At 43.9% G+C, this 26,039-nt stretch overlaps 1 pseudogene across 1 annotated transcript in view; it reads left to right on the top strand.

Annotated features, from left to right (window-relative positions):
• The window catches only part of LOC146187976 (cytochrome P450 3A31-like), a 53,367-nt pseudogene that overhangs the window by 12,285 nt on the left and 15,043 nt on the right, over window positions 1-26,039 (top strand). The window contains exons 4-8 of the transcript XR_014707718.1: window positions 6,331-6,427; window positions 9,758-9,883; window positions 10,942-11,185; window positions 12,495-12,623; window positions 13,872-13,956. The product of XR_014707718.1 is annotated as a cytochrome P450 3A31-like (transcript). The remainder of the gene's footprint in view (window positions 1-6,330; window positions 6,428-9,757; window positions 9,884-10,941; window positions 11,186-12,494; window positions 12,624-13,871; window positions 13,957-26,039) is intronic.

Below are 26,039 nucleotides of genomic sequence, written 5' to 3'. Positions count from 1 at the left end.
AACAGTGCTGCAAAAATGGCAGTGCCATAACATTTAATGATGAGGCTGATATACTCTTGTGTGCCTACACCTTTTTTGCATGGTCACAGAATAATCTATTTGGGAATTTCATTGTACAATATTATCGCTACCTTTATAAGTAGTTCAGATTACTTGTTATTTCAGCGGTGCAGAGAAAATATAGAATGAATGGCTGAATGTTCTAGCATATTCTTCATATTTCTTTGAGCTGCGCGTTGGACACGTAATACGGAAGGGTGTGGTTTGGTTTGGCTTATGGGTGTAACGTTCCAAATCTACTCGGGATATGAGAAACGTCGTAGTGGAGGGCTCCGGAAATTTAACGTGCACTGAGAACCCACAGCACACGAGTACCTTGCTTTTCGCCTCCATAGAAAAGTGGCTGCCGTGGCCGGTATTCTATTCTGCATCGTTGGGTACAAAAGTCGAGTGCCCAAATCACTGCACCACCACCGCGGGCGGTGTGGTTTGAGACATTTGAATTGTTTTAATTTGGGCGCAGAACAGCGTGCACTAAAAAAACCTAACACGCGAATAAGTCTTGCATATTGTCCTTGATTGTGGGCTATGTTTAGAAAGCTCTTTCAAACACGTGTTGAGGCAACTTTTCACAGAAGGTTTTATGGCTGGCGACTGGTACGCACAGGCATAGCAGTTTGTATTCAGGACGGCAAGCTGCGCATTTGGGAGCAATATTTTTGCAGCGCAGCTTCGGAACGTGTCCTTTCTGCGGAAAGAAGAGTTGCATTACCGTGCTCTACTTCAGTGGTTCAACTTCTATTTATGTACTAGAGCTGAGATAAAAATTATACGATGGTTGTAATGCAGTTCCACAGTTTCATATTCCACGACAAACTTCCGTTCATTGAAAAAGCAAAGCTATGAATACTGTGGTGTCGCGAATCTATGCCAAACTCAAGCTGTCCCATTTTTACGTGGCTGTTTTTAATATGTTTAACTTTTTGGGGCCAAATGTGCTTCTTTTACGTGCTCTAAGTTAGCTCGATAACAACAGTTATCAGTAAAATAGGAAAAAATATTTGTAAGCACATTGGCCTATTTGAAGAAAAAGAACTTTCTACATCATATTTTCAGTTAAGTCGCATGCCTGCAAAGAGTAACAGATACTAGTGTTTTTTTTTTCTAGGAAGTATAAAGGTTAAATTTTTAATGGGAAGTTGGTCTTCTAAGCCGTGCTGGCCGCTGTGGCTCCCAGCAATGGAGAGCATTTATGTTCGTTGTTGTTTTTCATGGCACAAATTACACACGCTGCTTAGAAAAGACAGCTATTTAGGCTCTTCAATATAAACGCGCCCAAATTGAAGAGTGTACCAAAAGCGTTTTAGTGGCGTAACTTCTCTTTCCTTTCGCCACCGGGAATATAACGCAGCAGACCCGACTGCACTATTGCTCGTTCGGTACAGCAACGAAACGTGGAATGCGAGGAGAGGGTTCTACAAGAGGCGTTTGCAGCTGCCACCAATTATGAGCTGCCCTAAAATAAGCTACCTTATTTCTATAGCACATTTCCTACTTGCTCCATCTCTCGTCTTTGAGAATACTCTTATTGTGAAGAAGAAGATGGACCCCTTTGCTAGACTCTGACAAAGAAGAAGCAGTTGTGGAATTGCCATGGCGCAGATCGTGTTGTTCTTGATCGCCCCATTTCCTCGTCGACCTCGACGCCGACCTCGACGCCGTCCTCGACGTCCCTCTTCTACATTTTGGTGGAGGTGTGGCCTGATATGCTTAGCTGGAGCTTCGCGCCCGCACGCTCCCGGTAACTCGTATGGCTGAAGACGAACACCCACCGGCTGCCCCGATGACCCCACCGGTTGTCTGCTCTGGCTCCTTACGGCAGCGAGACCCTGCGCTTTTCAGTGGGACCGACGACACAGACTGTGATGACTGGCTTGAGTCGTACGAGCGAGTGTATTCCTACAATAAGTGGGACGACGCCACGAAGTTAACTTTATTTTACCGGCGTTGCACATTGTGGTATCGTAACCACGAAGCCGATATCACGACATGGGACTCTTTCAAATCTAATCATACAGCTGTGTTTGGCTGTCCTGCTGTACGCAAGCTCCGTGTCGAACAACGCCTGTATAATCGAATGCAGCGGCCTGACGAAACATTTACAAGTTACATTGAAGATGTGGTCCATCTGTGCACTCGCGTCGACTGACAGATGTCCGAGAAAGCCAATATAAAGCATATCCTGAAGGGCATCGAACATGACGCCTTGACTACTGTTGCCCAAGTTGTCAACCTTTGCCAGAGCTACGATGAGTTGCGCAGCAGCGCCTCATTCCTCGACCGCCTCCCGGGCCTGTGGAACCACTTTCTGGTCTCTCCTCTACATCTGGGAGCTCCACGCTGCTGCAGCAGCTCAAAGACTTCATCCGGGAGGAAGTTTCTCGCCAGATATAATTACTTTCCAAGAACTGTGAGCTGTCTCAAAATCTGCGCCCCTTCGACAGGCCATCGCCGACCGCGTGGCGGACGCTCTTCCCTCTGTCACTCCGCCAGCGCCCATGCCTCAGCCCGCACCAGCCGTTGACACCCTAGCATACGCCGACGTTCCTGTCGCTTCACCAATGACGCCCGATCCTGTCGCACCGCTGACATACGCTGCCGTCGCTGCCTGACCACGGCCACCTAGTTACCCTGTGGCGTACGCTACGCCTCCAGAGCCTGTACAGCAATTTCTTCAGGCGCCGCGGCCTTTTATTCCACCTCGTCCGCAGCGCCTTAACCCATGGCGAACAAGTGACAACCGTCCCATCTGCTCTTCCTATGGGTTCGCTGGCCATATTGCCCAGGACTGCCGAAATCGCACTTCCGACGATTTTGTACCGCGCCGAATGTCAGCTTCCTGGCAGTCGCCCCGAAACCTGTACCCAGCCGCCGATCCATCTGCAAGTTCCGTCGCGAATGACCATGCCACCTTTTCTCCTCGCCGCTCAACCTCACCACGTCGTCGCTCCCTATCTCCACTGCGACGGAGTCCTAATCTTGCGAAAGAGGAAAACTGTTTGCCGCAGTTCCAGAGGCAAGAACTGCTCCACGAGCGAAATGTCAAATGTCTTACGTATCTCCCGCAAATCTGCTTGAAGTTTCTGTTGAGGGCGTTGTAGTACCGGCTCTGGTCGACACCGGCGCTGCTGTTTCTGCCATGGCTACAAGTCTTTGCCGTTCATTGCGCAAATTAACGACACCGTTTTTAGGATTCTCGCTATGCACGGCTTAGTGCTCAGCCTGTAGAGCCTATAGCGGTGTGCACAGCACGAGTCTTCATTCAAAAAGTTGTGTATGTAATAGAGTTCGTCGTTCTGCCTTCCTTCTCTCATGATCTTATCTTGGGCTGGGATGTTCTATCGCGTAATAATGCGGTGATCAACTGTGCTCGTGCCGAACTGGAGTTTTTTGTGCTCGACGAAACATCGCCAGAAATTATCGAAACATCGCCCCAAAGTCGTCGTTGCCGAAGATATTTGACCTCCCAGCGTGCTCTTTCGTTCATGTGCCCACCGCTTGTGCGTTTTCCCGCAATACCGATGTCCTTTTCACACCATCGCCAATCTCTCTCAACCGCAAAAGTCCTCCCCTGCCTTATGCCGTACTGTTTATATCAGCAGGTCTCACCACGCTCTGGATTTCTAATCCGTTCTCATTTCCCGTGTTCCTGTGCCATGGTGAATGCTTCGGCACCACACAGCTCATTGATTCCATTCTCACCGGAGACGCAACAACCGCTGCACAGCCTGATGACTTGGCTGTACTCAAACCACCTGTTATTGCGCTGGGCGAGTGTTCTCCCGACGTTTTTCGTCCATCCATCGATGCCAATCTTCCTGGACCTCAACACTCTCAACTTCTCTCACTGCTTCACCAGTTCCGTTCTTCATTCGACTCTCATCAGCCTGCTTTGAGCCGCACATCAACTGTCGCCCACCACATTGACACTGGTTCCCATCCTCCTCTGCGTCACCGGCCCTATCGTGTCTCTGCTACCGAGCGTCGAGTTATAGAAGCCCAAGTTCACACCATGCTTCCTAATGGCAAGACCGAGCCTTCTAACAGTCCGTGGTCTTCCCCTGTAGTCCTGCTGAGAAAGAAGGACGGTTCTATTCGCTTCGGCGTTGACTACCGTCGCCTAAATAAAATCACGCGGAAAGACGTCTACCCTCTATCACGTATAGATCATTAATTGGACTGTTTACAAGGCGCTGAACTATTTTCTCCGCTCGATCTACGATACGGATACTGGCAGGTACCCATGGCTGCGAAAGATCGCCCTAAAACCGCGTTTGTCACCCCCGATGGCCTCTTTGAGTTTACCGTTATGCTTTTCGGCCTCTGTAATGCTCCTGTTACATTCGAGCGTATGATGGACACTATTTTGCGTGGCCTGAAGTGGAAGACGTGCCCCTATCACCTTGACGACATCATGGTGTTCTCGCCGGACTTTGCGACCCACATCTCTCGCCTGAAGCAGGTCTTGACATGTCTTCTGCAGCTCAACTTGAAGAAATGTCGTTTCGCTGCTCTTGAGCTGACTATTTTAGGCCACGTTGTGTCCAAGGAGGGTATCCGCCCTGATACTGCCAAACTTCGAGCTGTGACTGCCTTCCCGAAACCTACTACCATTAAGCAACTCAGGAGCTTCTTGGGCCTGTGGTCATACTTTCGGCGTTTTATAAGGAACTTTGCTTCTATTGTCTCCCCGCTGATTCAGCTACTTGGCAATAACTCAGATTTTTCGCTGTGGTCAACAGCATGCGACACCGCCTACAATACCTTACGCCGCCTCCTCACAGCCCCGCCCATCCTGCGCCACTTTGAGCCCTAGGCACCCACCGAAGTACACGCAGACGCCAGTAGTGTCAGCCTCGGCGCTGTGCTTGCTCAGCGCCCGTCTAGCTTCAGCGAATACGTAGTTGCTTAATTACGCAAGCCGTACTCTCACGAAAGCTGAAACGAACTACTCAGTAACGGAAAAGGAGTGCTAGGCCATTGTCTGGGCACTCACAAAGTTTCGCCCTTACCTTTACGGCCGTCCTTTCGATGTAGTCACTGACCATCATGCCCTCTGCTGGCTTTCATCGCTCAAAGACCCCTCCGGCCGGTTGGCACGATGGGCTCTTCGTCTCCAGTAATATGATATCCGTGTCGTTTACCGATCTGGTCGTAAGCATAAAGACGCCGACGCTTTGTCTCGCTCGCCGCTTCCAGCCGACCTTGCCAGCCTCTCCGTCTTGGATCCCATGGCGTTTACGCTCGACGTCAGCGACATGCCCGCAGCGCCTTAAGCCGTTCTACGACCCATGGTATCTTCGTCCCCTTAAGTCGCCAGGATGGCTCGTGTTTCTCTGGGGGGCATTGTGAAGAAGATGGACCCCTTCACTGGACTCTGACGAAGAAGAAGCAGTTGTGAAATCGCGCAGATCGTGTTGTTCTTGATCACCCCGCTTCCTCGCCGACCTCGACGCCGACCTCGACGTCCCTCTTCTAAATTAGCAGCAGTAGAATAATTTCATGTGATGGGGCCTCAAACTCCAAAATTAAGAAGGGAAGGGGCGAAGCTTACGTGTGGCAGCTATTGTTGTGGCTGATTCAAGGCCGGCTAGCACTCTACGAAAGATTGAATGCGTAGTACGAGAATGGCTATTTGCGAGCGAAAACTATTTGCCTTATGCGCGTTATCCATCTCTGTATTTCAGCAGCGAGCTTGTGAAGCAGCATTAATAATGGGTACAACCAAGTTCTCCAATAGCCAATGGTTCAAACCTTACATTCTGCTTTCTTTCAGTTACAACGTTTAGTACCTTTTTTAGACAAAAAAAAATATCTACGCTGAGATATATAAAATGAATCTCTATAAAAAATATATTATTAAACACGCGACATTATTATACGACTATGTATGTTTTTTTGTGCTTTTGTAATAAAGCCTAAAACGGGAATGCCCAAGTCAAATACGATTTCCTTGTAATTCTCTGGTTATTTCCTGCAGCTAATCTTGTGAACACATCGGAAGGTACAGCGTGAAAAGAGACGCAAGACGAACGTAATGACAACACAGACTTGATCTAGTTCGTCATGACTTTCTGCTCGTCTTGTATCGGTTTTTGCACTCTACCTTCCAACAAAACTAATACCAACTTGCCAAACTGTTCACACTTTTCCTAATGTATATTAATTACTCGTCAACAAATAGAGCAGCGATAAACACGCTTACTATATATACTTCCGCCTTTTCTAATGTACGTGTTTGGCTGATTTCGTATTCTGCTCACGATGTAGATATTTCAATGGCATCATGCCGGGCTTAATCGTGAGGGATGCCGATCTCATCCAGAAAGTCTTCGTCACCAATTTCAAATCTTTTTCTGGCCGACAGGTGAGTCCCAATCTTGCCGCAAATTGCACCACTGAGTAGAAATATTGGGTGCAGCCCGCCACTTTTTTATAAATGGTTTATAATTCATTAAATTAAAAATAAACATTGCTAGCAAAGAAAAAAAATGAATGCATATTACGCTGTATCCCTGCAGTGTCTGCCAAATAAGACTAAATTAGGCAAAGGTAAGCATTCTGGATATCGGGTTTTGTTTGTGGGGTCGCAAACAAAATCGCGCAGCACGTACGTCGCGTAGCCTACGGGGGCATTGCTTTTTGCCACCATCAACAAGCGGCCGCCTCAAGCGTGTGGCTAAGGCCATATTCATGTAACTTTAATACCGTTTACGTCATGTTAAAATAAACGAAGCTACTTACTGAATCGCCGGATAAAAGCGCCAATAATACCGTCGTTCAAGCAAAAGAAAACTAAAGTTCTATGGATTGGAATGAACTGGAAAACTGTGTTATTGGCGTTTAGTTAATAGGCGGCTTGTAGACATTGCTTAAAGGCCATCAGTTAATGCCGAAAGCCCGTTGGTCTCTGGTCATGGCCCCAAGAGACGTTCCCAGGCCGTAACTGAGCATCAAGGTCACCCCCGGGCCGAGTTGCGCGAGCCTCTGGAGATGTTCAGGCGGGGGATCTGCTGGGCAGACCCAGAATGTGTGATCTATACGCTGGCCTGCTGCAGAATTTGCTGCGCGCCGGACGGAATTTGTCAGGATATCTGTGGATAAATATCACTGGGTCAGGGAGGATTTTAATTTAGAGCTGTCTTCTCACTACCTCTTGGCTTTGTATCGTTCTATTGTTACAATAACTTTAATATCGTCCTTATGAGCTAAGAGCTGCCTCTTAAAAGTACGAAAATAACCCCGCCAATCGTAGACTTCGACAACACCAATCGCGCTGGCAGTGTCCCGTACACTGTTGCCATATAGTGCGCACGTACTTAGTATTAGTGTCATTCCACGCAAAATGCCCGAGACTCAAAAAGCGACTACCGCCAAATGTTCTTGGAAGAGGGGCTTGTTGAAATTGTGTGATAGGATCTTCATGCAAGTATTCTACTCTTGGAATATTTCTCGGGCATCTAAGCGCCATTTAAAATGTTCGAGAAGAAGCAAATCCAGGCCTAAAGAAGCAGAATTTTTTCATATATGAACAAGGGACCATGACAATTATTATTACAGAATAATTGAATTATGTTGTTCTTTCATGCGAGTACATGCATGGAGCAACATAAAAAATTTTCGCATTTTTCTGGGTTCATAAATAGGCAAAAATTATGGCACTGTAGTAAATTTCTTATACACCTTGATAAAGTGTATGCAGAAAAAAATTCAGCTTTCGTGGCTGCTGCTTTAATGACATAAATAATTTAAACGTGTTGAACAAAGCAGATTTTCAAACAATTTGCTCCAAACTTTGAAAAGAGTGTCTTTCAACATTAAGGTCTCTACTGGGAATCAAGGCCTTTCAAATAAAAACTCGTAAGGCGGCTCATTGTACACATCACTATGTTAGCTTTAAGTTTTGAATATTTTATGGTAGTCAATTTTGTTTGACGGAAAACAACAATTTTTGGAGTGCCTAACGAGGCACGGCTGCAGGTACTGCCGAAACGTCACTTCACTACAAAGCACGTAAGCAATATTGCTTAATAACATGGTTTGCATGTTCAGTTGGGAGCCGGTTTGTACAAGTCATAAGGTGATCGATAAAGAAAAATGGAGAGAAGGCTGCATTCGTCCTCCTGTGAGCCACTTGGTACGTTCAGTATTTAAGAACTTTCACAGAGCAATAGTCACAGACAGAAAAGCAAGATGTGACTTAAAAAAGAAACACTTTGTCCGACGGGGTTTTGTCAAAACAAAGAACAAAAATCACTCTTGAAAATCTGTTATTATGAGGGAACCTTTATTGTTTCTCAGAATAAATATTTTCCGGACTTCAAATGTAAAATTGCTTTGCACGCTGCCAGCGATAAATTCAGAACAGTGGCAACAAGTCAAGCTAGTAGAGGTAATATCCTGATGGCACTAAGTCACAAGAGGGCGCATATTCCCGAGCCAGAAAAAAATATAAAAGAAAGTAATGTAGATGCCATGTTCCCAAATAGGGGGTACAAAAAGGAACCGCCTTTGAAATTTGTCATGGTAATTGTGTTCATTCATTTCATACCGGCTACGATTTATACACTTCATGCCTAAATCATAACGCACTGACACACTCAAGATATCAAGTAAAGAGAAGCACATGAGATCTTAATGGCATTAATTTGTCTGAGACTGAGCATACCAGTATTGAAAAGGTAAACATATGGTGATGAGAAAACAGAAACATATAAAGACGAGCGTAAAGGTAAGCATTCTATATATGGCGTTTTGTTTGTGGGCATTGCCATACCAAAGAAACTCAGGCTGCACTGACATAGCACAGCCCACGGGGGCATTGCTTTTCGCCACCATCAACAAGCAGCCGCCGCGGCCGGGATGCGAGCCCACATCCTTCGGCAAAGTAGTTGAGCGCCCTAACCACTGCACCACCACTGCGGGGCGGGGACGCGCTTCCTTGAGCCCTTAAGAAATGCGCGTTCTTTTTTTTTTTTACCGTACACTGGTTTCTTGAGTGTATTCACTCTTTCTCACTCGTAGATGCCAGGGTGACATTGTTAATAGCAACTAATGTCGCTCGCCTCTTCGTGTCGAATGCGGGAAACGAAAATGCATGAAAAAAATTAACAGTTAGCAAACGCTGGCATTTCATCAAACCATTTATTTCCGCCAGCTGCCTGCTTCTATGTCGTCTTAGGAGTACCTACGCAGAAGAGAGAGAGTCGCATTACTCACAGTGGTTCTGAAATGATATAATTGAAGCAAGCGGTCCCTTTTGATTCAGGCGCGCAGCAAGACGTTATTGTTATTAGGTTATGTAAATATTTATTATGGGAGTAAATTACTAAAATAATATATATGCTCAGATGATTTCACATTACAGTGAGTGTATTGCATTGAGTGAGTCTAACAATAATTTATGTGTCAGAGCTCATGGAACACAGATCGCGATTTAAGTGGTAGGGAACTAACCTAGCATCGCACAGGCAGCATTGTCTTTTGATTTCTACGCAGCTAAGTACTGCCCAAACGCCCTACTGACTTTTCTCTTCTGATCTGCAGAAACGTAGGATGTGTTAGTCCACTCGCTATATTTGGTTTTATGTTCTGTTCACATCTGCACATATATCTTAACAATCCCTGTATTTTGAATTTTTTCTTATGTGCTCGTATATATATTTATACGAGCCGTGGGTTTGTATACATCTGACAGATCATGACAGTGGCTTCGAAGAACTTGCCGTTCAACAAACTCCGACTAACGAGACTATGCGGAGAAGAGTGGCACCAGTTACGAAGCATTCTCTCCCCAGCGTTTAAGAAAACCAATATAAAGCAGGTAACCAATTTTTATTTCTCTTGCCGCTGCCATTCCCAAACATTCGTCAGCGGTATTGATGGGTACTGGGCGTTAGGCAACTGTCCCGTGAGTCGTAAGGAAGAAGAACGCTAACCTGTGCAGCCCCTTTCATTTTCAGGCCTCACAAGTTGAAGAAATAAAGCAGTTAATAAAAAATTGCGAAATGACCGAGGGCATGCGCTTGCGACGCGGTAAGCCTGGCAACGGATCAAGATTTGCCCACCCGAATATTTGCAACACGCTTGGTGGTGACCCCTGCTACTACTAATCTAGTTCGCCGCGCGGCTTCTCAATCGAATGAGCTGCATGCGCTTCGCGTACTAAGAAGTGTCAGTGACCGATTGAGAGTAGCGCTGCTGTGTGCCGTTTGGCTTTTCGTCCTGTCCTTTGCTTATGCTGCTTTAGTTATAAGTTTCGAAGCGTGTCTTATCAACTGACCTTGCAACGAGTTCTCTGAATGATTATCCCTTTTTCTATTCATCATCATCATCATCATCATCATCATCATCATCATCATCATCATCAGCCTAATTATACCCCCTGCAGGGCGAAGGCCTCTCCCATATTTCTCCACTTAACCCGGTTCTGTGCTAGCTGCATCCACTTTACCCCTGCGAACTTCTTCAAGTGAGCTATTTTTCCAGGAAACGCTGCTATTTTAAGTAATTACAGACTGAAACTTCGCAGATGCTTGTCGCCGCTTCCGGTGGATTACACAACCGCACTGCGCAGGCACTAGCGCGGGTTTTATGTAAGCGAACAGGAAGCTGAGGGTGCTCCTCCGAATATTAAGGCAATATTTCGGTCCTTACCTCCAGGAATATATGTCATCCAAGGAGGAGAAAGCCTACAGAAAATATAAAAAGAAGAACCAAGTGACGACCTTCGGTGACAACCTCATCTCAAAAGCCGAAATCTATATAGAGCAGGAAAAGATACCGTGCCAGCTAATTTATCTGGAATGAAACAGCAGTAACGCATCTCTAAATTGCTGGCTGCAAATACAGTTTCCTTGACCTGGATTTCTTCTTTTCCAGGCGGTGCCCATGATGAGCGAATGCACGTGCAGGTGCTTGGAAATTGTAGACGACCTCTTGAGAAGAGATGGTTCCTGCGTCGCACTTTTTAAGCCTTTCGTCGACCTCGCCGCAGATATATCTCTGCGGTTCTGCGCCGGTATTGACTTGGATGTGCAACGCAGAAACGAGACGGCCCTAGCCCTTGTTCACTTTGCGCGCAAGAACATTGGCCAGTTCAATGGGTTCTTTCTATTCTTGTTCAGTGAGTCAGCTTCTTTTACACCTGATTCATTGCCTACATTGTGGTGAGATCATGTGTTTTCACGTAGTGTAGCAAAGAAAGGACATTACAAATCCATGTAGCTTGAGTACCTCTGTCATCTTGAACCGAAAGGACAGGTCTCGTCCTGCTTTCATATCGTGTTCTGACATTGGCTGTAAATTATAAATAGCCTTGATGGCAGAGAGTATTCCAGCTTATAGTGGGGTTCACCTATTTCTTTTTTCAATTAGTTTTCATGCACTTCTGAAATTATCAGAATGCCATGCCGCGTAAGATATATGCATTTATGCTCGCATAGCTTATTGTGAGCCCAGATTAAAGTGAACACTACACTAACGTACCCTGATCAAGGCCAAGGACAGTCGCTTCAAGCTTTGTATAACAGGAGTGCCATGAAGGCGCTCTTCATATGCTTAAGGCCTTTTTTTTTCTAATGGCCATTGCAACTCATAGAATGAAAAGTTAAAATATTGAGGGCCACTGGATTGACTTAAGCTGATCACTGTGGACATTTTTTATATATATTAAAATTAAAACAGTGTCATATTTACTTCATTTTCAGCTTGCCTCTACGGGCTTACGTTCACGTTTTCATATTGATTTTCCAGCTTGTTATTGCTTAGGTAATGCCTCTGTGCGTACTTATCCGCACTCTGAATAGCAAGATCAAAAAACAGCGCGGCTACTTGGGACAAACAGAGAAGGGAGAATAACGGACAAGCGCTATTCTCCCTTCTCTGTTTGTCCCAAGTAGCCGCGCTGTTTTTTGATCTTGCAATGCACCAACTAGCTCAGATTTCCGTTCTTCTGCACTCTGAATAATACGTTGCCTCTCTGGTTACCTAATTATTCGATGTGGAAGGCATATATTATTAATATGTAAGATAGTTCACTGATGGGGATTGTTAGGATCCGAGTTATATTTACAATGCTGGCCGTCGTATCGAATTGACGAGCTTTATAGGAATAGGAAAATGAAATGTGTGACGCTTTTCCAACCTAGATTTTTTAAATACTGTGTCAGTACACTCGCGGTCAAGTTTCCCTCCTTATACTGACCTAGGAGAAACATACGTTGCCCCCATCTGGGTGTTGAATTGGCCGCTGCTAGATAACTGTCCATATATCGTTCAGGAATTTATCGATGGTCGAGAAATTAATTAATGAGATAGAAATTTATTGGTATAGTGCAGTGATAGCTTTGAGCATCCAATCATTTTATCCCCATATTTATAACATAGTTTTAAGTGTACTGGTACTTAAGACCCATTTTCTTTCGCATCAACAGATATGCTACCGAACACTCCGTGGCTCCACAGCCTAGTTCTTTCGTGCGAAAGCTCTTCGTTCGCCTTCCGTCTGATGAGTTCGTCGAGAAAATGCGCCCTTTTATTAACACCGTCGTGACAGCAAAAATGTGAGTTGTCATTTTAAGTCAAAAAAATAAGCAATTAATAATGGCTCGTCTCGGGCATGCAACAAACGAATATTCGGCGGCAGGTATGGGCCACTCAATTTTTAGAAGTTTTTTTTTTTTTTGATCTCGAAAACGTTCATTGGTAACTTGTAAGGAATCCTTCCATGGTGGTATCATATGATACTGTGAATAACTTTAGCTAGCCAAGCTGGGCAGGAAAGTGGAGTAACACGTGTGGGGTCTTACACATGTAGGCTTATCTCTGCCCGTGTGGAGTTGCGACAAAATGTTGAGCTTGGATAAGGTATTTATTGTTAATGCTACAGCATTTCTTGTTTCATGAGTGACGTAGCCATGTGGGTGGACAGTATGCGTGCACCGAGCCTGTTATCAGAGCCCGTTCGTATGAATTGTCAATCGTCCATTGCTTGGTGAAGAATGTAATAGGTGTTTAGGCAATTGTGTTAAAGTAGTAATAAATAATTAAGCCACATGAATGTTTAATCATTTGGTCAAATAATTATTTCAACAAACGTATCCGTTACCTGAATTACTTAGAAATGCATGGGTGACTTCTTTATATATGCCAAATATTTATTTACTTATGTATTCAATTCAATAAATTTGATTTGACTAATTATTTTAAACATATTTACTAGGTACCTGAATTGGTCAACTACCTCGAAGTTTATGGGCTGGTTGATCATTTCGGTGACTCTGTTAATTACTCACATAGTGAAGTATTTATTTACTTAGTCAATTAAGAAATTGAAATAATGAATATTTTCTTGAAATAATTTGTTAGAATAGGGTTTGTCACTGAATACTTTAGGTGAATTAGGTAATTTCTCCTTTATGCAAATTACAAATTCTATTAATGGGTCAATCGGCCAAGGCATAAGCCAACGAACACGCAACATAATCAAGAAGCAGCAAGAAAAATGCTTTCCATTGCGGATCCTAAGCAGACTTCAGTGCAAACGTGGAATTTCTGAAAGTTCAGTATAATGGATCCCCCGTCGTAGTTTTTACTGCAGCTTAACGCTCCGATTTTTGTTCTGTCCTGCTCGTTAGTGTTTTCCTTCAAGCCTATTTTCGAAAGGTCACTTACCTCAAAGAAGATTGCAAATTAGGAATATGAGAAGCGTTCTTACCTCAGTTCTGGTAATGACACCATGCGAGTATGTTGCACTATTCTACCCAACAGCGTATAAGCGCGACCGACCAATGGAATAACTGGTTTTGCAGGCGGGCCACTCTGATGTCCTTCAGCTGCTCTTGAACTCGGAGAAGAATCATATACGTGAAGGCTACCGGAAAAGCTTTGCAACAGGTACGATTTCCAAAGTTGTTTAAACAGAACTGCCCTATCGAATCTCATATCAATGGTATACCAGTAACATTCCAATGTTTAGCACTGGTCTTCGCTAATTTCAGTTCTAGTGCTGGCGTAGAACCAAGCATGTGGCGTAGATAATATTGAAGAATCCTCTGCACGCCTAAATTACGGCATAAATGTGGAAATGTAAATTCGAGACTCGCATCACCGTGAAAAATATAGCAGGCGTGTTGGCGCCAATATAACCACTGTCATCCAACCTCTCCCAGAAGAAAAGTTTATATTTGTTACTAAAAACACTTTCATTAGGAGGCATAGCTGAAAGACATTGCAACCGATGTCAACGATATAAGGAAAAGCGACTGACTGATATAGAGGAGAAAATAGATGCCATATCTGTCTTAGGAGCCAAGGTGGATTCCTGCAATGATCAGCTTGAATCTCTGAAAAACCTCGTTCAAAGCCAAGACAAATGAATTGACGACCTAGAAGATCGTGGCAGCCAATCGAACGTGATTCCTTTTGGCCTACCGGAGGATCAGGACGAATGGAGAGAAACGCTGGAAAGCGCTGTCTGTGAAACCATAATTAAAAGAACTCTATGGCACACCAAAGTTGCCATAGACCGAATTCACCGTTTGGGAAAACCAGAAACAAAGTTCAGTTCAGTTCAGTCGTTCAGTCGTGTCCGCCTCTTCGTGACCCTATGGACCATATCACGCCACGCCTTCCGGTCTCTCACTATCTTCCCAACATCACTTAACTTCATCTGCAGCGCCTCGAGGATGTCATCTAACCATCGCGTTCGCTGCCTACCCCTTCTCCGATGACCCTCAACCTTTCCCAACATCAAATCTTTCTCCAGCGACTCCTCTCTTCTCATCAGATGACCAAAATAGCTGAGCTTTATCTTTAGAATTTGACCCCTCCAATGAGCAGTCAGGGTTTATCGTCGACAATATCGACTGATTTTAACTTCTGGCCGTCCAAGGAACTCTCAAGATTCTCCGCCAGCGCCACAATTAAACGCGTCAGTTCTTCGGCGGTCAGCCTTCTTCACAGTCCAACTCTCGCATCCATGCATCATAACTGGAAATGCCAGAGCACGAGTTATACGGATCTTGGTTGGCAGACTAATGTCTCTGCTCTTTACAGGCGGTCAAGGCTAGCCATGGCTCTCTTTCCCAGAAGTAGGCGTCTCCTAATTTCATGGCTGCATTCTCCTTCCGCGGTTATCTTGGAGCCCAAGAACAGAAAATCTGTCACAGCTTCCACTTCTTGTCCCTTGATGCTCCAGGACGTGATGGGGCAAGACGCCATGATCTTTGTCTTTTTAATGTTCAGTTTAAGCCTAAACTTCTCACTCTCTTCTTGTACGCGCATCAAAGTCTCTTGAGTTCCACTGCACTTTCTGCCATTAAAGTGGTATCATCCGCATATCTAAGGTTGTTGATACGTTTCCCAGCAATCTTCACTCCAGCTGAAGACTCGTCCAGACCGGCCTTCCTTGTGATGCACTAAGCATATAGGTTAAATTGGCAGGGCGACAGTATGCAGCCTTGTCTCACTCCTTTCTCAATCGGAAACCAATCAGTAAGACTATGCCCAGTTCTGACTGTGGCCCCTTGCCCTTCATACAGGTTCGTGAGGAAATAGATGAGGTGATTTGGAACTCCCACCTCTTGGAGAGCTTGCCACAATCTGCTGTGATCTACGCAGTCAAACGCTTTCGCATAATCAATAAAGCAGAAGTAGACGGGTTTTTGGAACTCTCTCGCGTTTTCCATGATCCAGCGAAGGTTGGCAATCTGGTCTCTAGTTCCTCTGCCCTTGCGAAACCCAGCTTGCACGTCCGGAAGCTCCCGATCCACATACTGCAGCAACCTACCATGGAGGATTTTCAACATCACCTTGCTAGCATGCGAAATAAGCGCGATCGCGCGGTAGTTCGAACAATCTTTGGCACTGCCTTTCTTTGGGATGGGGATGTAAACTGATCTTCTCCAATCTTGTGGCCACTGTAGGGTTGTCCACATTTGCTGACATAATGTATACATAACGTTAACAGCGTCTCATGGTTGAGGTTTTGAAGCAACTCAGCTGGAATGCCACCAATTCCGCTAGCTTTGTTCTTAGCAAGGCTGGCTAATGCCCATTCAACTTCACTCTTCAGAATGCCCGGCTTGAGATCAGTAATCACAACCATCTTATGTTGGGTTTGCACATACGGGTCCTTCTTGTACAGTTCTTCTGAGAATTCCTGCCACCTCCTCTTTATCGCTGAGGCTTCCGTGAGGTCCCTGCCTCGTTTGTCGTTTATCACGCCCAGCTTAGCACAGAAGCTTTCTTTGATATCCTTGGTTGTCTTATACAGAGCTCTTGTGTTCCTAAATTGGCTGTTGTCCTCAACTGCTTGGCACTGTATGTTCAGGAAGGCATTCTTATCTCTTCTTGCGATTTTCTGAAAACCGCATTGAGAGCCTTGTATCTTTCTTTTTCCCCCCATAACTTTTTCCATCCTCCTTTCCTCAGCTATTTGCAAAGCCTCTTCAGATAACCAGTTTGCTTTCTTGCATTTCGTTTGCTTTGGAACTACCTTAGTAGCAACTTCTTGTATTATATCACGCCCATCAGTCCACATCTCTTCAGGCTCTCTGTCTTCTAGATCTAATTCTTGCAATCGATTCCTCACTTCAACAACATATTCTGATGGAATTTGATCCAGATCATACCTGAAAGGCCTTCTAGTTTTCTGCATTTTCCTCAATCGAAGCTTAAATTTGGCAACAAGAAGCTGATGATCGGTGCCACAATCGGCCCCAGGCCTTGTTTTTACTGCTTGTATAGCGCTTCTCCATCTCTGCCGGCAAATAATATAATAAATCTGATTCCTGTACAGACCGTCTGGTGAAGTCCATGTGTACAGGCGCCTCTTGTGCAGTTGAAAATGAGTATTCGCTATGGTCAGGTTATTTTCTTGACAAAACTCTACTAGCCTCTGCCCAGCTTTATTTGCCTCACCGAGACCGAACTTGCCTGTAATTCCGGATATTTCTTCCCTCCCCACCTTAGCATTCCAGTCTCCAATGAGAAAAAGAACGTCTGATGAGGGAATGCGGTCTAAAAGGCATTGCAGGGCAGCATAAAATCTGTCAACGTCAGCTTCTTCAGCAGTAGTGGTTGGTGCATAGACTTGGATAACTGTTATGTTGAAAGGCTGACCTTGGATTCGGAGTGAAATCATTCGGTCGTTTTTGGGGTTGTGCCCTAGCCCTGCTTTGCCAATTCTTCTGTTTACTATGAGACCGACCCCATTCCTTCTCTTGGATTCGTGCCCACAATAAAAGATATAATGGTCGTCGGAATTAAATTCTCCCATTCCGGTCCACTTGAGCTAGCTCGCTGATACCCAAGATATCAATGTTCAATCTGTCCATTTCTCGCTTGACGACATCCAGTTTACCTTGCGTCATAGATCTTACATTCCATGTTGCTATGTGATATATCTCCTTGCAACATCGGACGTTCCGGTCGGTTCCCGACACATCCACAACTGAGCGCCCTTTTGTCTTTAGCCCAGCCGCTTCATTCGTCCTTGAGCTACTATGAATCGCCGTTTGTTCATCCCCAGTAGCATGTGGGACGCCTTCCAACTTGGGGGGCTCATCTTCCGGCGCCATATCATTAATGCTATTGTGACTGGTCATAGGGGTCATAGGGTTTTCTTGGCAGGAAATACTAGAGTGGGTTGCCATTACCTTCTCCAGTGAATCACATTTTGTCAGAACTCTCTGCCGTAACCTGTCTATCTTGGGTGGCCCTACACAGCAGAGCTCACGACTTCATCGAGTTTCGCAAGCCCCTCCGCCACAACAAGGCAGTGATCCATGAAAGGGAGAAACAAAGTTAGGCCAGTTATATTTATGTTAATGGATCTGCGTAAGAAGATTGAAATAATAAATAAATAATTGAAACTTAAAAGCAGCTCCCTCTCTTTTGGTGGAAACTTCTGCCGGAAAACCAGAGCTATAAGAAAAAAGCTATGGGACAGTGCAAAACCAAACCGTGATCAAAGTGACAAAGTTTCGATGGTTGCTACTACGTTGTACATTAACAGCAAAGCTTACATCTGGAACGATGAACTAAACGGTAAAGTACCACTTGTAGAAAACGAGGAAAAGTAGTCTCGTCCCAGGACGCGCCAACAAGCGCAGGCAAAAGCAAGTCACTCTTAATCTCAAGATTCCTATCAGCGCCGTCTTGCAAGCGTCAAAGTTCACTAAATAAGTCTGCTCGAGGCAGTAAACTAGCATTAGTACAAGGAAAACAGCTGAGAATAATTAACCTTTCCACACGAAGTGTTGTAAATAAAACCGATGAACTTAAAATTCTATTGCTTGAATACGATCCTCACATATCTATTATAACTGAGACCTGGCTGCATAAAGATATTAGCAATGAGGCGATTTTTCCACCCTCCTGCAAAGTGTTCAGAAAAGACAGGCCCTCAAGAGGTGGTGGCGTAGCCGTCATAGTCAAAAAACACATAACAGCCACCTTAGTTGAAGATGTTCCTGATCTTGAGTGCCTGTATTTGAGACTGTCATGCTGGGGTTATGGATTTATTCTGTACGCTCTCTACAGGCCCCCTGATGTCACTAGTGACTATCTGGATATGTTACAGGCGCATATGTTAAAATACAAGAAATATAAAGTGCTATTGATGGGCGATCTGAATCTTCAGAGTATTGGCTGGGAGAGCCTTGAACAATGCACAAGGTTCAATAAACATGTGAATGCAGTTCACAATATCATGTTCATAGACGACTTAGCTCAGATTGTTCACCAGCCTACCCGCGTATCGCGCACCGCTAGTTCCATTTTAGACTAGGCATTTATACCTCGCGCATTTTCTGATTGCACTTTATCGGTTGAGCAAAGGCTGTCTGATCACAATCTCGTGAGCATTTCAATACCCATTCACAAACACAGCGCGCCAAAACAGCAGCACATACGGACATACAAAGCCTACACATGCGCCAATGACGCCCACATAATACATCACTTAGAAACATCTCTTATTGACTTTGATGGAAAGAATGCCTGTGCCCTTTGGAATCAGTTTAAAGAAATATGTCATTATTGCCTAGACACATTTGTGGCCACAAAAACTAAAAAGACTAATAAAGTCACTCTCTCAATGAATCGATAGATTATTCATCTAAAACGAAAAATAAAGCGACTAAAGAAGAAACATCTGCAATCTAATTTGTTCCTTGAACTTAAAAATGCCCTCGAAAAAGCGGTACACAGATCTAAAGATTTTTACTTCAAAACAACTCTGCCAAACTTCTTAAAAACTGACCCGAGCAAACTTTGGGGATGCATCAGCGATATAAAACAACCCGTATCTGAAGTAGTAGTTGTTAAAATAATTATTGATCAAAGTGGTATCGCTCACTTTTTCAATAAATAGTTCAGTAGTGTTTTTTTTTTCTTTCTCGGAGCCACCTACACTGAGCCCCGCTTGAGCGCATCCGTCTGAGGTGAACTTCATAACTCATAACGGTGTACATTCTATGCTTCTGAACTTAAAAACTAAAACCTCTCCTGGACCTGACGATATACGAAACATGTTCTTTCGAAGATGTGCTGAACCACTCCCCAAGTTTCTCGTCATTATTGTTCGCACGTCTTTGCTGACAGGGAAAGTACCAGGTGACAGGAAGACAGCACGAGTAATACCCATCTTTGAGTAAGGCGACATGCCTGGTGTTAAAAAACTATCGTCCTATTTCATTACTTTCATCGTGTAGCATACTTCAGGAGCATGTTATTGCCACCCGTATTCAGTACTTTTTAGAACATAATTCCGTACAAGCTAACTGCCAACACGGCTTTCGGAAAGGATATTCTACTGTGACGCAACTTGTATCTGTTGTCCAGTCCTTTGCTTCAGTCCTGGACCATAACTGCCAAATTGACGCAATATTTAGATTGTAGGAAATCATTTGATATATTTCCCCATAATAGGCCAATAACCAAATTACAATGGATTGGTCTCCCAGAGAACTTTATTTCATGGATATGTGAATATATTACTAACCGATAGCAATACGTTGGTCTTGGCGGGCATTAGTCGGGCTCTCTTCCCGTCACGTCCGGTGTGCCCTAGGGAAGCGTCCTGGGGCCATTACTCTTTTTGTTATATATTATTGACATTGTAGATGAAGTGTCCGCTGGTGTTTACATCCGGCTGTATGCTGATGATTGCCGATTATTTCGGGAAATCTCTAATACTCAACACCAAAACAACGTCAATACTACACTTGGCCATATTGTAAACTGGTGCAACCATTGGGGCATGGCGCTAAATCAGGAGAAAACTGTTTCCACCCGCATACCACGTAAAAATTATATCATAAAATATACTTATAAACTCAGGTGTCCACAGAACGAAGTGTGACAGATATTGCGCCTTTTCCGTCCTGTGAACCAATTATTATTAACTCGGGTCTGCTGAGCTGATCAAAGTAACTGCCGTAAAATACCTAGGTGTGACAATTACAAGGGACCTATCCTAGAATACACATATTGACAATATTTGTACAGCAGCACTTAGAAAACTGTGTTTCCTCAGGCATAAACTCCGAAATTCTCCATCTTATGTAATACTTTTTAGCTATCTTTCTTTAATCAGGCCTTAGCTTGAATATGCGTGCATCGTGTGAGACCCGTACACTACATCAAATATAAAAAAGCTTGAAAAAGTGCAAAGGAAAGCTGTGAGATTCGTGGTCTCCAATTTTTGAAATCAGATTCGCCTTCGGAATTAATGCAAATTCACGATATACCACGCCTTGAAGGTCGAACAAAAACTTTCGTTTAGAATTTCTTTCCTTGTTACTAACCAATAAACTAGAACTTGACCCGTCACAATATTTCATTCCTCAACCAGCCAGAACCACTCGATACTACCATACAGATTATTTTCGCCTTATCTTGCTCAAACTAACTTGTATAAATTTTCCTTTTTTTCCTCACACCATCGCTGAGTGGAACTGTTTGCCCAGGTCACTTCCATAAACTAGCTGCTCGTGTTCTTGAATTTCGTGGCGTGCCTTTTTGCTCTTTCTGAAAAACAAGGTTTATTGAGCTGCAGGCTCCTCGCTTTTTGTATATATATGTATTTTTTTATTTTGCCTTACACTTCAAAGTTCTTTGTAAGTGTCATGGTTTTATTACAATGCTAACACTATGTTGTAAGTGCGTTTAAGCTGTAAATTGCTTTGATTTGTATAATTTTATCTGCGTACCTCTTTGCATGTATAGTGCCCTAATTGCTTGGACCTAACCACGGTCCGCAGTATGTCTGTAAATAACTAAATTAAATTAGGAGAGGGGCGGAGATTTACATGATGCGCAGTAGCTTTCCCGAGCAGCCGCTAAACCGATATGAAAGGAAGTTTTCCTGAAATATAAATATAGGGTAGAGTGGAAAGTCGAGCTTTCTGGACCCCTTTCAATTTGAGGCAACTGTGGGAGATCATAAGTCCCTGTTATACACTTCTTGACAAGAGTGATCCGAGGGTCAGACTAGTAGAAAAAGTTCGCTCTGAAAGGTTTTTCATCACGTGCACTGAACAGAAAAATCTGGCGTGGACAAACGATAGGATGCTTGTTTTAAAACTAATTTTGTGGTTACTGTCAGATATTGTAAGATATATCTATGAACCCATTGATAGAAATTTTCTAAGAATCTAATTCGTAGCAAAAGTTTGCTTCTGAAGCTTTCCCTGCGATCACGCCTACCATTGCCATGTGAAACCGACATGGTATTCTGTTGAAAATGAGTGCGAGGCAGCTGTGGAGCACTGTAAAATGCTCTTTGAACATATTCGTAACGATGGTCTAAGCTTCTGAATCGTAACACACACTTGCTTGTCAAGTTAGTCCTGAGCTCAAAATAAGTAATTGAAGTTCTCAGACAAATCAATAGTCGGAAATATTGAAAATAATTAGCAAAGAAAATCAAACCTGCCGAGGGGAAATTTGTGTGTACATTGATTGGGAAAGTGCAGTTAGAAAATGAGTACAGAAAGGGCGTTTGAGAATTCTTACTCAGCATTTGTTCTAAATGCCAGGGCACAATTATGCGAAGACAAGTATAATTATGAGCTATCATGCTCATTTTTCTCCCTATATCTTAATTATTGATTTAGAATGGTTAACTAAACCATCCTGCTATTTATTAAAGTTTGTTCCTACATTACTAACATTATGTCACTTCTCTGCTTTTAAGCCACCAATCTTCCAGTCGTTTTTTGCTAGTTTCCACCGCCGGTTTATTCACCCGGCCACTGTTATCTGTAAACCCCAGAGCTTCAGGAACAGTGATTGCGCCTGCACCAACTTCCGTATGAATACCATTACATTCGAGTATAATATGGTCAATTGTTTCACTGGAGTTTCCACATACAGCACATGCGTCATCTCCATTGTTAAATTTCTTTTTGTAGCTGCGTGTTCTGAGGCACCCTGATCTAGCTTCAAAAAGTAGGGCACAGCCTCTTGAGTTATCAAAGAAATCTTCCTTCCTGATCTGCATTTGCCACTTTCGGTATAATTCCCCACTCTGTTTCTTTTCCATCGAATTTATCCAATTTTTACCTTCTGTGTCTTTCACCTGTTGCTTAATGCTCTTTATTTCTCCGTCCTTGTTACTAGCATACTTCCTAGTTAGTTTCCTAGTTCCTTTCCTGCATTGTGCGCCAACGCTTTTTAGGTACAGGTATTTAAATACCTTAGCTGCCCATCTGTTACTGTCCAATTTCCTCAGGCGTTCCTCTTATAATATTTTACTCTGAGCTTCCCGTACTTCGAAAGATGCCCAGCCCATATCTCCCTGTACCGCCTCATTTGTAGTTTTGCCGTGGGCACCTAGTGCTAATCGTCCAACGGATCTCTGATTTGTTTCTAATGTCGACTGTACCTCTGATTTTAGGCACAAAACCGCATTTCCGAAAGTAAGTCCGGGCAGCATAATTCCTTTCCAAATACCCCTCAAAACCTCATACCTATTGTATCCCCACAATGCCTTATGCTTCATTATCCCGGCATTCCTACGCCCTTTAGTCTTAAGTGATTGCTCATGCTTTCCAATGTATGCCAATCCTTCGTTTACCCATACCCCCAGATATTTATATTCTGCTACTCTAGGTATTTCAAGGCCTTGTATTTTAAGACCCTGATCAGTTGAGCCGTTTAAAATCATAAGACTCGACTTAACTGCGCTGAAACTGAAGCCTAGAGCGTCCCCTTCGTCTCCGCAATACTTAACTACAGTTTGCAATTCTTCCAGACTCTGAGATAGCAGCACAATATCGTCTGCATACATCAAACCGGGAGGCGCTGCTTTTCCACCTTTCCACCTAATCTATATGACAGGTTAAAACCTAGGTTACTGTCTTGTATCCTCCGTTCCAGGTTTATCATATAAAGCATGAATAGCACCGGTGATAGAGGACAGCCTTGTCTTAATCCTTTGCATACTTTGACATCCTCCGTACTTCTTATCCCTTCCCACGTAATTTCTACTTTGTTATCCCGGTATATTTCCTGTAAGAACTCTATTATCTCATAACCGATCCCTTCTTTTAATATGTTCAACAGGAGTTCCCTGCTTACGTTGTCGCACGCCCCGTTTATGTCCAGGAAGGCCAAATACAAACGTCTATTTTCCACTCTAGATATTTCGATGCATTGGGTAAGCACGAACAGGCTATCATCTAAGCGCCTACCATTTCTAAAGCCGTTCTGAAGTTACTTGTTACTTTCAACCCATGCTTGCACCTTTAATTTCACCGCCTGCATGGCTAACCTGTACATAACAGATGTTATGGTAATCGGCCTGTATGATTTTATGTGCATCCTGTCTCCTTTCCCTTTATAAATCAAATTCATTTTACTCTGCCGCCAGCTGTCCGGAATTTGCTTATTCGTTATGACTGTTTCCAGAGCTTTTAACAACGTTTCCTTACTTTTTGAACCGAGTTCATTAATCAGCTTGATCGAAATTCCATCTATTCCTGCAGATGTGTTTTTAGGAATATTTTTTTCTGCCTTTTTCCAGTTTATATTGGTCAGTTCTAAGCTGCTTTGTATTCTGCTACCTTGTGTTGCTTCCTGATTTGCGGAGATTACCCTATCGTCGCTCTTAAATGACTCGGCTATAACTGATGTAATGTAGTTAACTGCATTATCTCCCTTGAAACAATTTCTCTCGTTATCTTGAATCTGATCCTGCTTTCTTTAATTCTTCTTCCCTAGCCAGCTTATATGGTTCCAGAATTTTCTTGCTCCGCCTCTAGAGGCATCGTGTATATCAGCCACCCAGCGATCGGTGGACTGTCTTATTTTACTTTGAACGAGGGCCTGCTCTTGATGTTTCTTTTGTCGATATGATTCCCATTTTTGGTCGATTTCCTCCTGAGACACCTGTGCTTTCTTTGCCATTCGGTGTTCCCTTGAAGCAGCCCGTCGTTGTTCAATAGCTTCCCGGATTTCTTTATTCCACCAGCTCCGTGGCTTCTTCTTTCCATTCGAGCGGTTTGCTACTTTAACCTCCTGAGTTTTTCTCCTTATGAGTAGTTCTACCTGCTCATAATCCCAGTCTTCCATGGGGCTTTTCTCTATTGCTTCCTCTATGTCTGCTGCTATCTGCGCTATTGTATCGTCGTTTAATTTTGCGTTTGCGTTTTGTCTAAGTTCCATTTCTCTTTTCATCAAGGGCCCCATCTGCAGACTAATACGTTTATGATCACTTCCCAGACTACACTCGTTTTCTTCGTCTATTTGCATTTTTGTGACCTTGCTATAAATTTCCTGCGACATTAGACAATAGTCAATGGTCGTCTGCCTGTTGCGGAATTTCCACGTGATTTGGCCTTCACATTTTGTTTCTCTATTGACTATAACTAGATCGCGTCGCTCACAGAAATCTAGCATTAGCTTGCCGTTACAATCCGTGTATCCATCCAGATCGTCGATGTGGTCGTTCATGTCCCCCAGTAGACTATTATTGGCCCCGTTTCCAAACTGGCTTATATCGTCAGTGAGACATTCAGCAAGATCCCTGTTTTCTTGCCTGCATTGATGTCCTGTTCCTAAATAAACTACCCCTAGCCATGTCCTTATGCCGGCAATTGTTCCTGAAACCCAGATATGTTCTTTACAAGATGATTTAATTCTTTGCCAATTTGTTCCCTGGTGTATCAACATACCTACCCCTCCACCCTTTTTTTCCGCTCTCGTTCTGTTGCACACTTCCCAGACGTAGCCTTCTATAAACGGCGGATATTCTATATCCCTGATATGAGTCTCGCAAAGAGCGTACATACCTATTTTGTCATCCTTGAACTGCTTTTCTATCTCTTGCCATTTCGCTCTTTTTCTACCTCCTTGCATGTTTATGTAGCTGATCCTGGTGTTAAATTTCTTTTTTGTACTTTTCTTTCTCGACCTACTCTTTGCCATTTTTGGGGGCTCAGCCTCCATTAATATACTTTCTTCTGCTTCACTTCTAACTACCTCTGTGCACGGAGTCCTCGCGGACCCCCTAAAAGAGCTACAGCCCTGCCTGCCAGGCGCCAGCCGATCTCTGCTCCCACCCTTCTGTTAAAATTAATGCCATCTCGCTGAAAAGCCCTACCAAAACCTGCTTTATGTACCTCCCTGTTTCCCTCAACCACTTCGAAACGCTTCTCCAGGCTTAACTTTCTTATGTCCTGATTAACTGTCCCCACGTCCTTTTCCATCTTTCCGTTCAATCCTAGCACCTCTGGTACTATGCATACAACTATCTGCATTTGCTCTGCTATCTCCCTGATCTCGTCAACTCCCTTAGCTAAACTTTCCACCACTCCTGCAGTGTCACAATTTAGGACATCGTTTAGACCCGCGGCTACTATTACCATACTGCGCTCTGCGGAATTCTCCAACAGCCTATTTTTGCTGTCTTTTAGCACTGCCCTCATTGTTCTCCCTGGGAAGGCTCCAACTAACACTCTCTTATCACC

Source organism: Amblyomma maculatum, chromosome 5 (genome assembly GCF_055883805.1).
Source record: "Amblyomma maculatum isolate TAMU_Amacu chromosome 5, ASM5588380v1, whole genome shotgun sequence".
In the NCBI taxonomy this organism is placed as follows: Eukaryota; Metazoa; Arthropoda; class Arachnida; order Ixodida; family Ixodidae; genus Amblyomma; species Amblyomma maculatum.
This window is presented reverse-complemented; position numbering and strand designations above follow the sequence as displayed.